Source organism: Triticum urartu, chromosome 6A (genome assembly GCF_056163025.1).
Source record: "Triticum urartu cultivar PI428250 chromosome 6A, HENAU_Tu73, whole genome shotgun sequence".
Classification (NCBI taxonomy): Eukaryota; Viridiplantae; Streptophyta; class Magnoliopsida; order Poales; family Poaceae; genus Triticum; species Triticum urartu.
This window is the reverse complement of record NC_141878.1, coordinates 124,201,084-124,216,578: the sequence shown is the minus strand read 5'-3', so window position 1 is coordinate 124,216,578 and position 15,495 is coordinate 124,201,084. Positions and strand designations below refer to the sequence as shown.

General features: G+C 51.4%; 2 pseudogenes; both read right to left on the bottom strand.

The window, feature by feature from the left end:
• Positions 1–736: 736 nt before the first annotated feature.
• Positions 737–1,842, bottom strand: LOC147964411 (uncharacterized; annotated as a pseudogene).
• Positions 1,843–8,273: 6,431 nt separating this feature from the next.
• On the bottom strand, positions 8,274–9,135 carry LOC147964410 (uncharacterized; annotated as a pseudogene).
• Between the last annotated feature and the right edge of the window lie 6,360 nt (positions 9,136–15,495).

The following is a 15,495-nucleotide window of genomic DNA, read 5'->3' as shown; positions in this document are numbered from 1 at the left end:
GAATCAAAACCATCCATAGACTTTACGTTAAAAGGTCCGCATATGTCAGTATGAATAAGTTCAAGGACCGATGTGGCTCTTACTGCTCCTTTCTTAATTGTTTTCACATATTTTCCCTTAATACAGTCAATACAATTGCCCGCATCAGAGAAATCTAGCGGATGAAGTATTTCTTCTTTAATCAATCGTTCCATTCTCCCCCTCGAAATGTGGCCCAAGCGACGATGCCACAATTTCGAAGAAGGATTGATACTTCTCCCATTCTTTTTATGATTGCGTTCATTCATATTCATTTCGCAGAGATTCACACACATAGGATAACCGGAAAGATTTAACATATAAAGTTTGCCTCGTCGGACGGCGAGACCAACATCCTTATTACAATACTTTAAAAAACATTGTTTCTCCCCAAAGGTACAATGAAATCCAAAATCATCTAAACATGAAACTAAAATCAAATTCCTACTCAAAGTAGGCACATAAAGAATGTCCTTGAGCTGAAGTAGGAAACCAGTGTGCAACTTCAAGGTGAGGGAGCCCACGACTTCAACTTCAGCCTCCTTCCCATTCGCGACATTAAGTCTTCTTGTTCCCTTTAGGGTGTGGCTTATATGGAATCCCTGCAAAGAATTCGCGACATGAACAGTCGCACCTGAGTCAATCCACCATGTAGATTCAGAAAAATCAACATATAGAGATTCATCTACAAGAGTGATCTCATCCTTACCCTTTTTATTCAGCCACTTAAGAAAACCTGGACAGTCTGCCTTGAAATGATTTGGCTGCTTGCAAAAATTGCCAAGTCTTTCTCCAGCGGCATTTGTAAGATTAATTGAAGTAGCCGCTGAAGGTGCGGGACGTGAACAACTTGCCTCGTTGCATTGCTCAGGCTTTGGAGGATTCTTTTTGGAATACTGCTTTTTGTTGGGCACATTATTGTTATGAGCATGGTTCTCATGCTTCCTCTTTGCAGAGTTAACATGGAGAGCTTGATCTTTCTGCTCACTCTTCATTCTCTCTTCCTCCTGAACGCAATGTGCAATGAGTTCAGATAGTTTCCATTTGGTTTCAAGAGAGTTATAGTTTATCTTGAATGGATTGAATTGTGAGGATAGTGACCTAAAAACTAGGAGCACCAGAAGCTCTTCGTTCAAGTCACACTTCATGGTTTTAAGCTTTGTCACGGCATTGCTCATACTTAAGATGTGCTCCCTCACATTTCCATGCCCGTCATATTTTGCAAGCAGCTTGTGCAAAAGCTCATCTGCATACACTTTCTCTGAGCCCTTAAATTGTTCTTCCACCGATTTCAAAAATTCGGCGGCACTTTCATTGGCTGGAATAGCCCCTTTAATCTCAGTCGAGATGGAGAAGTTCATAATTAGGAGCGCCATTCTGTTTGACCTCTCCCACTTCTCAACTTTAGTATCATAATCTTTCTTAAGCTCAGCATACCCAGTGGCACCCTTTGCAGGTTCCACTGGTTTGCTTTCCCTCAATGCGAGGTCAACCTCATGCCATCCGAGGTGCAAAAGCAACGAGTCCTTCCACGATTGGAAGTTATTCCCAGTAAGTGGCTCAATCTCGAGGCCACGAGAACCGGAAGCTGTCATGATTTCGAAATATCATAAGTAAAGGAAAAGAACGTCATAGTTAAATTAAATTGCACAAAAATTAACCTACGTTGGTTTGATCAATTTTCATGCAAAAATTAACTCCAAATTATATCACCGTTGGGCAGAAAATAATAAGGAATTAACAGAGTGATTCAAAAAATGTAAAACAACGTTGGTCTGTATTACAAAAATGATCACATTAATCTCATGTGTAATATCAATTTTCCAACATTAATAATTCACCATTTATTGATATTACCATGGGATGAACATAAATGTGCCATAAAATGACACAAACATTAATTCATAAAAGTTTTCTAAATAAAATTTCTCGTTGGTTTCATTTCATTCAGAAAACTAAACCATAATTTTCAGAATCATTTTCTGGCAATTTTCTATTTATAACAGTGCAAGAACATTTTGGGAATAATCATAATACGGAAATATACTGAATAAATAGAAAACGCATAGAAACTTCAATATTAGCCCAAAACCCACGGCAGCTCTTTAAATCCTAGCCCAATAAACAAAAAAACACCTTTTCTGCGGGCTAAGACAACTTGGGCCGAAGCCCAGCCGCGAGAACGTATGCCCGAAGGCCTGCCCTGAGCCACCCATCGCTCTCGCCCATTCGATCGGGCCGATGGCCGTGATCGTCCCGCATGGAGCAAAAACGAGCGAGGGTCAAACCATAGCCCTCATTTCCCCATCTCCTCCCGATTTCCTCGCTCAATCCAGACGAGCGGCGACCGCGCGGCAGCTCGAGGCTCGCCGGCCATGGCGGCGCGGTGGCTGCCCAAGCCAGAGCAGCGTGCGACGGACCGAGTCCTGCGTGCTCCTCCGGCGAGCGTAGCTCCAGCGTCGCGCGCACGGCGACTTGTGCGGCGGAAGGGAGGTCATTTCGCCGGCTGCTGCCGGCGCAGGCGTTCGACGGCGACGGCGGCGTGCAAGGCGCGGAGGCCAGGCGACGCGCGCGTGCGTGAGCGCAGCAGCGGCGGCTGCTGCTTCATTCCGCTCGCCGTCCCGAGGGGCGGCGGCGTTCCGGCCATTCCGTGCCCCAATGGCGGTGGCCGTCGGACCCGAAGGCCGTCATGCTCAACAAACGTAAGATCCAGCCCCTCCTTTGTTTAATTTCTTTCAATTTGAGGCATGATTTTGACTTTCTAGGGTTCCAAAATTGAGGAATTTCTAGAGTTAGGGTTCGGCTGACTTTAACTTCGCTAGTTCAATCTAATTGCTAACAGGGACTAAAAGCAGTGTTAATTCACATATCTTGATGCGGAAGCATGGTGTTGTTAGACTAACCGAATGGATTAATCATCATTATTGAATCATTAACACTAATCCCATAGCAAATTAGATCTAAACCGAAACCACATAACCCTAGAGATTAAACATTGACTTCAACAGAGGGCAATCTAGCCTTAATCATGAACCATTATCCTTAACCTTAATCATCAGTACGTAATCAGGATCATCAAACTTAAACAGTTCACCTTAGGGATCTAATCTAGGCTTAACCATGCTCAGGATACCATTGTTATTGTTTATAATCCCGTAGGATCTACTTAACAGATCGTAAGCTAGGCATTAGATCACCTAATAGCACAGATCAGAGAGATGGATTAGGTTCTTACCACCAATGGAAGCAGCCATTGGTGTCGACGGTGCGAAGTCCCGTGCCTGCTTGATGCAGGCTTGATGCAGGCTCGGTGAAGTTGTTCGTTGCAGGTAGCGGCGTCCCTCCGGGCGCCACCGGCACTGCCCTGGGACAGAGGCAGAGCTTGGAGATGATCTTCCCGTCGTGCAGCGCTCCCCCAGATCGGTTTGGGTTTAGGGATGTGGGGAGCAGGAGTAAACCGTACGAGAACTTGTCTAGCGTAGGTGCCGGCTGCTCCCCCATCTTTTTATGTGCGCTGGCGACAGGGGACCAAAACCATAGTTGGTTAGGGTGCCCCCGATCAGGGCGCGTAAGTTGAGATCGAGGGGTACGAACGTTGGTTCGTGGCCTCCCTGTTTCTCTCTTTAACGTAACTTTATTTTTGGTCTTTTATTTTCGTTTTGGCCCATTGGGCCTCTAGATCAATACCAACAGGGTGAAGTAAGCTAACGCCAAAAATACAAGTTTAGATTTTCTAGGTGAGGAGTACTTAATAACTATTCAACTAGTTTAGAACACATTAATTGTTTCAGTGCTATCGGATAGCACAGTTACACAATGTCCTTGGGTATGTTCATGTGGACCGACTTCTAATGCTATGAATTGTTGTTGCTCAGGTTGTCATCATATAATTTAATACTCCTACATCAGTTATCCGCTGGATTTATGTGAATTTACTTGGCACGTATAGTAGCTAATATCACAGTGCTAATCGCTTGACCTTGTTGCACCAGTATACACATATGCTCGCTGCAAGGAACAGTTTGGGGATCTAGAGTCCATGGGTTACCCTGAGCCACCAATAACCATGCCAGATGGTGAGTTATTATTACTGACCCTTTTTTACAGGTCTGTTGTACAACTAACAACCACATCTATCTTCCATCAGATGATATGCTTTTGGTTAATACTTTCGAGGAGACTTTTGGCGACACATATCCTGAAGGTGATTGGCGTGAATTCAGTAAAAAGGGCTCTTCCAACATAGATCGCTATGTTGTCGCGCTTGCTTCATTCAGTGGTGAGTTACAGTGACGCCGCAATTACCGTGTCATGTTTGTGTTTGAGCCATCACTTGTTAACAAACCAAAAATCACACACCAGGAGAGAAAAGGCATTTTGCATGCTCAGGTTTTTTCATCGAATGGAATGGATCTATGGTATTCTGACATCGGCGAGCTTGGTCAGGAGTTCAAGGAGTAAATTGCAAAAAACCACCACAATTGCGGACCCTAAATCAAAAAACCACCATCATTCATTTTTTTTTTGCAAAAACCCATCACTATTGTGCTGACAGTTTGCGAAAAACGCTGATAGGTCAATTAGAGCAATTTGATTGAAAACCTAATGAGTAGGTCTCACTGTCAGGTGCCATGTGGCGCTGATGAAGACGGTGCTCGTCACACCGTTTGGATCACCCGTTAGGTTGACTTGGGACCCACCCTACTACAGTTAGCGTTGCCGCCGCCGATGGGGTCGATACGGCAGCGCCGCCCTCGTGCGCGCCGCCCGGCCCCGCCGCCACGTCTGGGCAGCTCGCACCGCCGCCGCTGCTCCTTGCGCCCACCGCCCGCCACCCTCTTTTCCTCTTCCTCTCCTTTTTCTGTGCGCGTCCGCAAGCCACATAGCTGCGGCCATGGCTCGGTCGGAGGTCAAAGCCGGTGGATCTTATGCCGCACGATCTCCAGCTCCGGTTAGCCCCGAACCACGTTCTTTGCTTCCTCGCGTCTCCAGGAGGTTCCTCGGGTGCCGCACCGAGCTGGGCAAGATCCGGAGCTTGGAGACGACGAGCACCGAACCGTGGAGCGAAGCCGTCGAGGTGAGCCACATCAACGCCGGAACCCGTCGTCGTTCGCGCGCGAATACATACGCACGTACAAGTGTACAACAAGCTGCTTGATTGATTCATACGGAGGCTAGCCAGCTATGTACCGGCGGATGGATTGAACGACCTGACTCACTGACCACCTCCGGGAGCACCCGTGCACCAGCGAGTTCGGATGGCGCTGCGTGCGCATGGCGAACGGCGAGCCCCGCGCTCAGACACGTGCAGCGGCCCGGAGCAGCACGATGACCAGGGCGTGAGCCGAGGTCTCGGGCCTGCACGGCGGCTCGGACGCACCGACGCAGAGGCGGCGCGGTGGTGGCCACCACGCGGCGGTGACAGCGCACCACGGCGGCGACAGCTCGGCCGAAGTATGCGGCCAGCACGGCGATGCCCGTTATCTGGGAGGTTGAGGAGCATGGGGTGCTCGTGGATGTTGTCAAGGACCTTGAAGACCCAGTGGCGCACTACCCAGGCGGCGCGGCCGCGTCTTGCCACGCTGCCTGCTAGGTGTTCGATCAAATGCAAGGAGATAGAGGAGGGCCTCTTGGGAGCTCGACCATGGCGGAAAGGAGGCGTCCGGCCTACTGCTAATCCATTTGAGCATATAGGCGGCGCACGTGCACAACTTGCACGAGGTGGAGCAGCATAAGAACTCCGCGTCCAGTGCTGGCGCTGGTTGGCTTCCGACAAGCCGAGCGTTGTCTAGAGCGGCGTCCATGGCGGGCAGGAGCTGCAGCGGGCGGGCGGTGCGCCATGTCCGACGGCGGCGCAGGGCGAGGGCGGTGGGCTCGGGAGACCCAGCTGCACCGGCGGGCGCGCGTGCGGGCAGACCCAGCTACCGTGGCTGGCGGCCTGGCGCTGCCGCGCGAGTCAAAGCCCCTATCGACTTAATAGTATAGGCTAACGGTGTGACATTTGACCCCCACGTCAGCACTTACAACTGGGTCCCATCTGTCAGATTCTGTGTTAAAAGCTGCTTATTGATCGGTTAGTGTTTTTTGCAAAAGGATTACTGAATACCTGGTGGTTTTTGCAAAAAAATGAATGGTGGTGGTTTTTTGATTTAGAGTCCATAATTGTGATGGTTTTTTGCAATTTACTCGAGTTCAAGTGATGAGAGCATCTCCAACAGCCGCGCTAAGCGCCGCGCGCAAAAAACCTGTTTACCGCGCGCGCTGCGGCTGGTTTTGCGCGCCCGCCTGCGCTGGCTCCAGCAGCCGCGCTATAATGCAGCGCGCGCGCCGCTCCAGCAGAGCGCAAAAATACAGCGCGCGCGACTCGCCGGGCATTTTGCATATATGATATTTTGGAAAAAAATGAACATGTGAAATTTGACACAAACAAGTTGATGAATAAAAGTTCATGCCCACAAGTTCAAAATCATGCCCACAAGTTCATCTAATCAAGTTCAAATGCAAACTAAAGTTCAAGACATAAAAGACACATCAATCTTCATCTTCCTCGTCTTCGTCTTCGTCATCATCTTCCGAAGACGACTCTTCCGCCTCCGAAGATGAATCTTCCTCCCTCTCCTCATCACGCACCGCATCACGCACCGCATCATGTGAAGCTCCGACGGTGTTGGCAAGATCTTCAACGGCATCTTCATGGGAATGTGTGTGAGAAGGCACATCGAAAGACATTGCATCCATGGCGGCCGGAGGTGCACCCATGCCTCCCATAAGAGAAGCAAAACTCATGCCTCCCATGGCGGCCATAGCGTCGGAGGGTGCTTCAAAGCCACCCATGCCTCCCATGGCGGCCATAGCGTCGGAGGGTGCTCCAAAGCCACCCATGCCTCCCATGGCGGCCGGAGGTGCACCCATGCCTCCCATGGCGGCCGGATGTGCACCCATGCCTCCCATGGCTCCGAAGCCACCCATGCCTTCCATGGCGCCGAGGCCACCGCCACCCATGGCGCCGAAGCCACCGCCACCCATTGCACGAACCAAGGCTCTTTTTTGGATCAAGACTTCTTGTTGGGCAAGATTGACATACTCTTTTTGCGCCGCATTGAGGTTAGATGTGTCCAAGAAGAATAAGTGCTTCTCCCATTCCAACAACTTAGCTCGCTCCTCGTTGCTCACTTTCCTCTCCTCCAAAGCCACCTTTCTCTCCTCGGCCGCCACCCTTCTCTCCTCGGCCGCCAACCTCCTCTCCTCGGCCACGGCATCTTGGTTCCTTGCCATTTTCCTCACCTCATTGGCTTCGACCCTTGCCTTCACAATAGCTTCCATAGCATTTTTGAGCTCATCATCTCCTTTCCTCTTCTTCTTTTCGGTTTTGTCTTTCTTGCACCCATCCGGTCGTTTTGGCTTCGAGTATGAAACCGAGTTGGGTGTGGGGCTTCTCTTGCCGTCATCACTTGATGCATCATCCTCCTCCTCATCATCATTCATCTCAATTGCTCGCTTCCGTTTGTTGCTCAAATGCAAATCCTCCAAACCATCACGCTTCTTCCATTTCTCATCATCCTTTAACACTTCATAGCAATGAGGCAAGGTAAAGACCCTGCCTTTCTTGATCTTTCCCTTCTTGGTTGTCCTTGTCTCTTCTTTGAACAAGTTTTGTGCAATGTTGTACTACAAGAAAAACAAAACAAGTTAGCACTTCGGTCACCAAAAACAAGTATGATGAACATATATGAGATGCCACCTACTCGATCATCCTCATTTGTGTCACTTGGGTTAATCTTGTCAACTGCCTTTTGTACGGCTGCCCACTTTTGACAATCCGAGTTGATTGTCGACCATCGGGACCGAAGTGATCTCTCGGAGTGGTCAATTCCACTCAAGTTGTGAGCATCAAAGTGTTCTTTCATTCGCCCCCAATACGCGTCTCTACTTTGATCACCTCCAATGGATGGATCCCTCGACACTTACAAATAAGTATGGCATAGTAACTTGTCATCGTTGGTTGAGTAATTGCCCGCTCTTCCTTTCGGCGCCTCGACAATTCCCTCACCCTCCTCGTCCACCTCAAACTCATGGTCTTCGAAATGGATGTCATTGGTTTGAGACCAATGCGAATTGTTGGACCCAACACCCATAGTGGACATGTATGCATCATCGTTGAGACTACAAAGTTTTTTGAACAATGCAAATAAGCTATCTATATGTGATGATGATGCATTGAAAAAATAAGAAGGAAAGAAAAGTTGGAAATTTTTTCACCTTGGGGGCATTTCGTCGAACACGTGGTGCGCGTCGGCGGCCGGCTCAACGAGTGAGCTCGCCGGTGCTTCGGTAGCCGCCGCGGCCGTCGAACGCCCTGCAAGCTTCTTTCCCCTCGCCTTCGTGGTGCCGGAGCCGTCTGCCGCCTTGTTTTTCTTTGCGGATGTTTTGCCCTTCTTCGTCCGCGCCGCATTGGGGACCTTCTTCGACGGTGCGGCGGCGGCACGGGACGGCGCCGGCGTAACGCCACCCGGCGCCGTGGTCATCCGCGGCGGCAAGAAGAGGCTGCGCGTGAGGCCGACGCTCGGTGGAGCTCCGGCGGTGGCGACGCCAGCGCTTCCCGCGCTAGGGTTTCCGGCGGCGGCGGCGGCTGCGGCGGCGGCGGCGGGGGGGTCGCGGTTGTACAGCGGGGTGAGCGGGGCGCCGGTGTGCGCGTCCATGGGTGGGTGGCAGGGCGCCGGCGCCGGTGCGCGCGGGGCGTAGGACGAGGAGAGGAGAGAGTGCGGCGCGAGCGCTCGAGTGTGCCGCGCGCTGTAGCTGGCGCCCGAAATACGCCGCGCGGGTAAGTGTTTTCAACCGCGCGCCTAACCCGTTATAGCGCGCGCGCCGTTTTTGCGCGCCCGCTGGAACGACCCGCCGCGTTGCGCGCGCGCTAAAACGGCCTAATTTGCGGCGCGGCACTAGTTTAGTGCGGCTGTTGGAGATGCTCTGGGAATAAGATTGATGAAAACTTGAGGGTTGGTCCACTCCATCCTCGTCATTCTTTTCACTGATTGCCTGTTCTTTCAAATCATTGCTTGCTTGAGTCTCACTGGACCATTTGTAGATCGAAGTGTTGCTTCCCAGGAAACGGCGCATAAAGGGCACGCTACAGCACTAGAGTCTACACTACAACGTTGCTCTAGTCAGCGTCGAGGATTGCCGTGTTGTTCGTCCGGCGATTATTCAGCGTCGTCGGTATGTGTGCTCTAAAATAGCAGCCGTAGGGCACTGTTTCGAATCAGGCGCGCTGATGGCCGTGATCGCGGAAGAGGTCACCTGGACAGGCACGCTTGAGTGCGTTTGCATTGAACGAATCTCACGTAGAATCACCAAGGTGCGCATGCTGTTGCTATTTCCTGCCTAGGTGAAAGTAAATTGTACTCCTTGTCCTAAACCTGATAGCAGTATTAATACTATTTCATGGATTAGGAATACTTGGTGATTAGGACATGGAGTACAATTGGAAATTATATGCTGTTGCTATAATCCAAGGTAGTACAGTAGTATCTATTTGGATTAGAAATTACAGCATGTACTCCATGTCACCTTGCTAGGCTGGTATGGGAGGACCCCTTGTTAATTTGGACGGGGAAGTTGTCGGCATGGACTTCTACGACACGAGGATCGGAACCCCTATCGTGATGTGGGATCATGTTCAATGCATTCTGGAACATTTTTGTGAAAAGAGGTATGCCTGGCTAGCTTTCCTTTCTGGGCATTCAGGCGCTTGTCATACATGTTAAGTTTTTTAATGAGGTTTAAAGGGTGTTTACTTACTTACTTACTTACTTACTTACCTTGGCCGAATGTTTTAAGAAGCTTGCTGAACCAAGCAGGTTCAGTGAAGCATCATGAATGAGTGAATTCTATTACAACTAAATCTGTTTATCGGTATGTTTTGGCTGACAGTAAGGCTGGAGAAGTTGGGAGTGACAGTGGTGAGGCTTTCTGGAAATTGGATGGGGATCCCAGCGACAGGCTAAACAGGCATGTGTTGTTATCCGATACAGTTGACACTAATAAGCTATGGTTTCAATGTGCTCTTTTCTTTGGATAAACAATAATGAGATTGTCACCACATACATACAGGTGGCCGAAAGGTCCCCCGTGCCGCTCCCGCGAGCGGCCCGGGCGGAACCCTAGATCGCCGCCGCCGCTCCCTTCCTTCGCCGTCCTTCTCCCTCGCTGTCGCCAGGGGACGCCGCCGGGCAAAGCCCGCGCGTGCGTCGGCGGCGGCGGGGCTTCCTCCCTCCTCGCGAGGCTCCTGGGCGGTGCGGGACGGCCGGCCCTCGCGGCGGCGCTCGGCTCGGCGGCAGGTCGGGTCGCCGGCGGATCTGCGGGGCTCCCCTTTGGTGGCGCTGCGACAATGGCGCCGGCGTGGTCTGCGCAGCGCGGCGAGGCGCGGGCTCCTCCTCCTCCCGATCTGATGGCGTCGCGGTGGCGCCGACGCTCAGGCGTGCGGCGGGGTCCGCGAGGGTGGTCGGCGCGCAACGTCTCCCTCCCCGATCTGATGGCTCCACGGTGGCGCCAGTGCTCGGGCGGAGGTTGGCGTCGGCAAGCGGTGGAGGGCGCTGGGACCCCGGCGGCGCTCCGGCGTGTGTAGGCGGCGGCGGTCCCTGTGCGCGGTCGGCGGCTCCGTCTCTGACCCGGACTGCGCGGGGAATGGCGGCGGCCCTGCGTGGCCGGCGATCTGGATGCGGTGGTGCCGGTGGCTCGCTGATCTGCCGGTACTCCAGGGTCTGCCTGGTGGTGCTGGTTGTGACGGTGGCCCGTGCACGAGAGTTGGATTCCTTCGAACTGATCTGGGTGAAAACTTGCCTTCGGCTTCTGCTAAGGCCGGCGATGGCGGCGCTATCTGCGTCGTTCCCTTCTTGAAGGCATCGCCATGGAGAAGTTCAAGGCCACCCTCTGCTACCTCCGGGGGAAACCCTAAATCGGATGATCGGATGATGGCGGCGCTCTGGTGTCGTTCCTTCCTTGGGGGCGTTATTTTTGGAGGTACACACGTGATCGAGAGACCAGAGGACGGATTCTTTGGTGGAGCGGTGCTTCATCCTACACACTGATGGCGACGGATCTTGATGGCGTGGCGCAATGCAGATTCGGAGTTCGCTGTGGGAGGATGGATTCGCGCAGGAGGACGACGCTGTCGGGCGTCGTGGTGGCGTCGATGGCAGAGAGACCTGGCACGGTACATACAACAATATAGCTCTGAAGATGGATTTGTGGCAGGTGGCTGCGGCGGCCTCATAGGTTGAGGAGTGCGCCGGACTGGTAGGTGCCCCATACCCGGCAGGCGTCCTGGTTGGGACCTCAGGTCTTAGATGTTTAGGTTTGGCTGTGATGTCTGTTTGATATTAGGCCCAGACTATCTGCGCCCCTTCATCAATTGGATAGGTATAACGACAATTATTGCTAAGACGATGGCTTTAGTCTTATTGTTGTATGGCTTTGTAAGGTTTTGTGTTAATAATTAATAAAATGGCCGTATGCATCGCCCAGATACAGAGGCCAGGAGTCATTCTCCTTTTCTAAAAAAAAACATACAAGTGGCCCGTGCCCGCGCCATGTTGACGCAGTCGCGACGACGTGGACGCGGACAAGAAATCCGAGGAGGAAGAGCTGAACCTCGACCCCCCGCCCCCCAGTGACAGTTTCGACTGGAGCTTCAATTTCTTCAATTTTTTTGAACAGGGGCCGGGCTCTAAACCCTCATCCAGCCGCAGAAGCAACGAACCCCGGAGTAACCCATACATATACGGATACATAGATGGGGAGAGAGTTTTGCTTTCTGTTTGATAGTGCGTGTCTGCAGCATTTCGTTGCGTTGTTGGCTAGGTTTCACTCAAGAGGATCTGCTTGTTGCTCCTAGTCTTTGTGAATGTTTCATGTAGCTGTTGTGCTTGGTCTCTTGGGATTGCAGAGTGAGTGCAGCCTTGTGTAACAGATGGTGAGGACTTGGTTTATACTGAATTCGTTTGTACTAGCATACGTATTCGCGGTCGAACAAGCAGGCACAGGCTTTATTCTTAATGCATCAGAGCAACTCTAACGTCCCGACGCATTCTATCCACCGTGGCCCACACGCCGACCCAAACGAACGAGTGTCCGTTGTCCGCGCGTGACCCATTTCGAGCCCAAATTTGAGCCCAGTTTGCATCATCGCGGACATGCGCAACACCGGTCCTTGTCCTTCCTTTGGCCCGGCAGTCGATGGTACGTTGACCATTCCCCCTCCTCCCATCTGCAGCCGACACCCGGCCACCCCCGCCGTCTCCCAGTTCCGACTGGTGTGGACACTGCCCAGGCCGTCAGCCCGTCACCCTTGCCCAGACATCTCCCCAGCAACACGCCGCACCCCCCGGCGGTCGAACTTGCCGGCGTTGGTGGCCTCTGCAGCCGCCGCCGTAGCACCTGCCACGACCGCGCCAACCCCGTCCTCCGCCGCCGCCGGAAACGCTCCGAGCCCGGTGCCTCCGCCCCCATTGTCGCCTCCACGCCAACAGGCCCGCTGCCTGGGCAGGGCGACGGGCGGTGCTCTTCGCCGACCGGCTTCTTCCACCACGCCCGCAAGGTGTTCAACTTTTCGCCCGCAAGGTACAAATGGATAGTGGAAATGAGTATTTTTTTTCAACAACTTCATTTGTGATTCGGACGATTCATCGTTGGACGATGAGGGGACGGTGGTTGCTGCATTGGTTGTCCATGACCATATTGCTAGGCAGCGGCCGATGTTTAGGGGCTCGATCCCGGGCCATGCTCCGATGTTGAATCGCAATAGAGAGAGGGGCCATTGCCTACTTTGGAATGACTACTTTGCGTCCGTGATCAACTGTTCAAACACAAGTAATTCCGGCGTCACTTCCGGATGGCTAGACATGTGTTCAATCATATCGGGGGGGGGGGGGGGGTAGCGGCCTACGATGATTATCTAGAATGCAAGTCAGATGCACTTTGGAAAAGTTGGCTTCTCCTCTTTTCAGAAATGCACCGCAGCTATTCAGATGCTTGCATATGGAATACCCAGTGATCTTATTGATGAGTACGTCCGCATGAGTGAGTTCACTTGCCTAGATTCCATGTACAAGTTCTACAAGGCCGTGATGGCAGTGTTTGACTGGAGTACTTGAGAGAGATAACTGCTGCAGATACAACCCAGTTGTTGAAGATCGATGCAGCTAGAGGCTTTGCGGGTATGCTTGGTAGCGTAGATTGTATGAACTGAAAGTGGAGAACTGTCCATTTGCTTGGCAAGGGCAGTATATGGGCCATGTGAAAGTTTGCACTGTCATTCTTGAGCCATGGCGTCACAAGATTTCTGGATTTGGCACTCTTTGTCATGGCCGCTCTCAGAACAACATCAACGTGCTCCAGCGTTCTCCGATGCTCGGAAGGCTTGCAGAAGACAACTTCCCAGAGGTCAGTGGTGAGATCAATGACCACCACTACAACAAAGGATACTACCTAGCTGATGGTATCGATCTTCAGTGGACTACCTTTATGAAGACAATCCCCGTCCCGGTAGGAGAGAAGAGGCAGAGATTTGCCCAAGCACAAGAGAGTTTTAGGAAGAACGTGGACCGTGCTTTTGGTGTCCTTCAAACTCGATGGGGCATCATTCGAATCCTGTTAGAACTTGGAGCACCAAGAAGTTATGGGATGTGATGACTGCTTGTGTGATCATGCACAACATGATCGTAGAGGATGGGTGCCCGGATGAAATCTATGACCAAGGGTTTCAATTTCAGGGTAAAAATGTTGTGCCTGAGCATGGAAGAGCGGCAACATTTACACAGTTTATCTAATTTTATAATGAAATGCGTGATTAGAAAAACCCACATTTGTGAAAATTTAAATTTCATTCAGCTTGTAAACTATGAACTTGTTATTTGGTTGTAAAACTGTGATATTTTTATTTGGTTACGAGACATATGCGAACTTTGGGCAATGTTTTAGATGTATGAAAAAGGGTGCAAAAAATGCACGCGGACGCAAAATGCGCCGGTCCGTTGGGCGGTCGGACGCCGCCCGAAACGCTAAACCAAACGGATAATAAAACGGAAATGTTAACGCCCACACGTGTGGGCGTTCACCATCCCGACCACACGCAAGCATCTCCGTTGGCAACTGTGTGCATGAAACTTGGAACAAACCGGCCGGTTTTCTGCGCCACGTAGGACGAGGCGCGTGTGTGGTGTGCAAGTCAGTTCGCCCACACGTTGGCTGCCATCCCGCGGTCAGCGGTTGCCACTCGGAGGCGTGCGGTGGAACTGCTATGCGCCCGCACGCCACGCTCCGATCGCGGTTGACGTCAAACACGTCGCACACCTCTGCCCCCTCTCCCTCACGGTTCCATTTACTCACCCGCACCGCAGTTACTGGCACAACCCACTCGCATTTCAAACCATTGGAGGAGAAGGCGACGACGGAGGCGGAAGAATCGACGGTGTTCGCGGCCGTCGGTGGGGCTCGCCGAAACGGAGCGGCTTCGCAGGAGCGCCTGCGGTTTGAAGGTAATGCTCGCTACAACTCTCGCAATCCCTTCCTGCATTTTTCTGTTGGAAATATGCCCTAGAGGCAATAATAAAATGGTTATTATTATATTTCTTTGTTCATGATAATTGTCTATTGTTCATGCTATAATTGTGTTATCCGGAAATCATAATACATGTGTGAACACATAGACCACAACATGTCCCTAGTGAGCCTCTAGTTGACTAGCTCGTTGATCAACACATAGTCATGGTTTCCTGACTATGGACATTAGATGTCATTGATAACGGGATCACATCATTAGGAGAATGATGTGATGGACAAGACCCAATCCTAAGCATAGCACAAGATCGTGTAGTTCGTTTGCTAGAGCTTTTCCAATGTCAAGTATCATTTCCTTAGACCATGAGATCGTGTAACTCCCGAATACCGTAGGAGTGCTTTGGGTGTACCAAACGTCACAACGTAACTGGGTGACTATAAAGGTATACTACGGGTATCTCCGAAAGTGTCTGTTGGGTTGACACGGATCAAGACTGGGATTTGTCACTCCGTATAACGGAGAGGTATCTCTGGGCCCACTCGGTAATGCATCATCATAATGAGCTCAAAGTGACCAAGTGTCTGGTCACGGGATCATGCATTACGGTACGAGTAAAGTGACTTGCCGGTAACGAGATTGAACGAGGTATTGGGATACCGACGATCGAATCTCGGGCAAGTAACGTACCGATTGACAAAGGGAATTGTATACGGGGTTGCTTGAATCCTCGACATCGTGGTTCATCCGATGAGATCATCGAGGAGCATGTGGGAGCCAACATGGGTATCCAGATCCCGCTGTTGGTTATTGACCGGAGAGCCATCTCAGTCATGTCTACATGTCTTCTGAACCCGTAGGGTCTACACACTTAAAGTTCGGTGACGCTAGGGTTGTAGAGATATGAATATGCAGTAACCCGA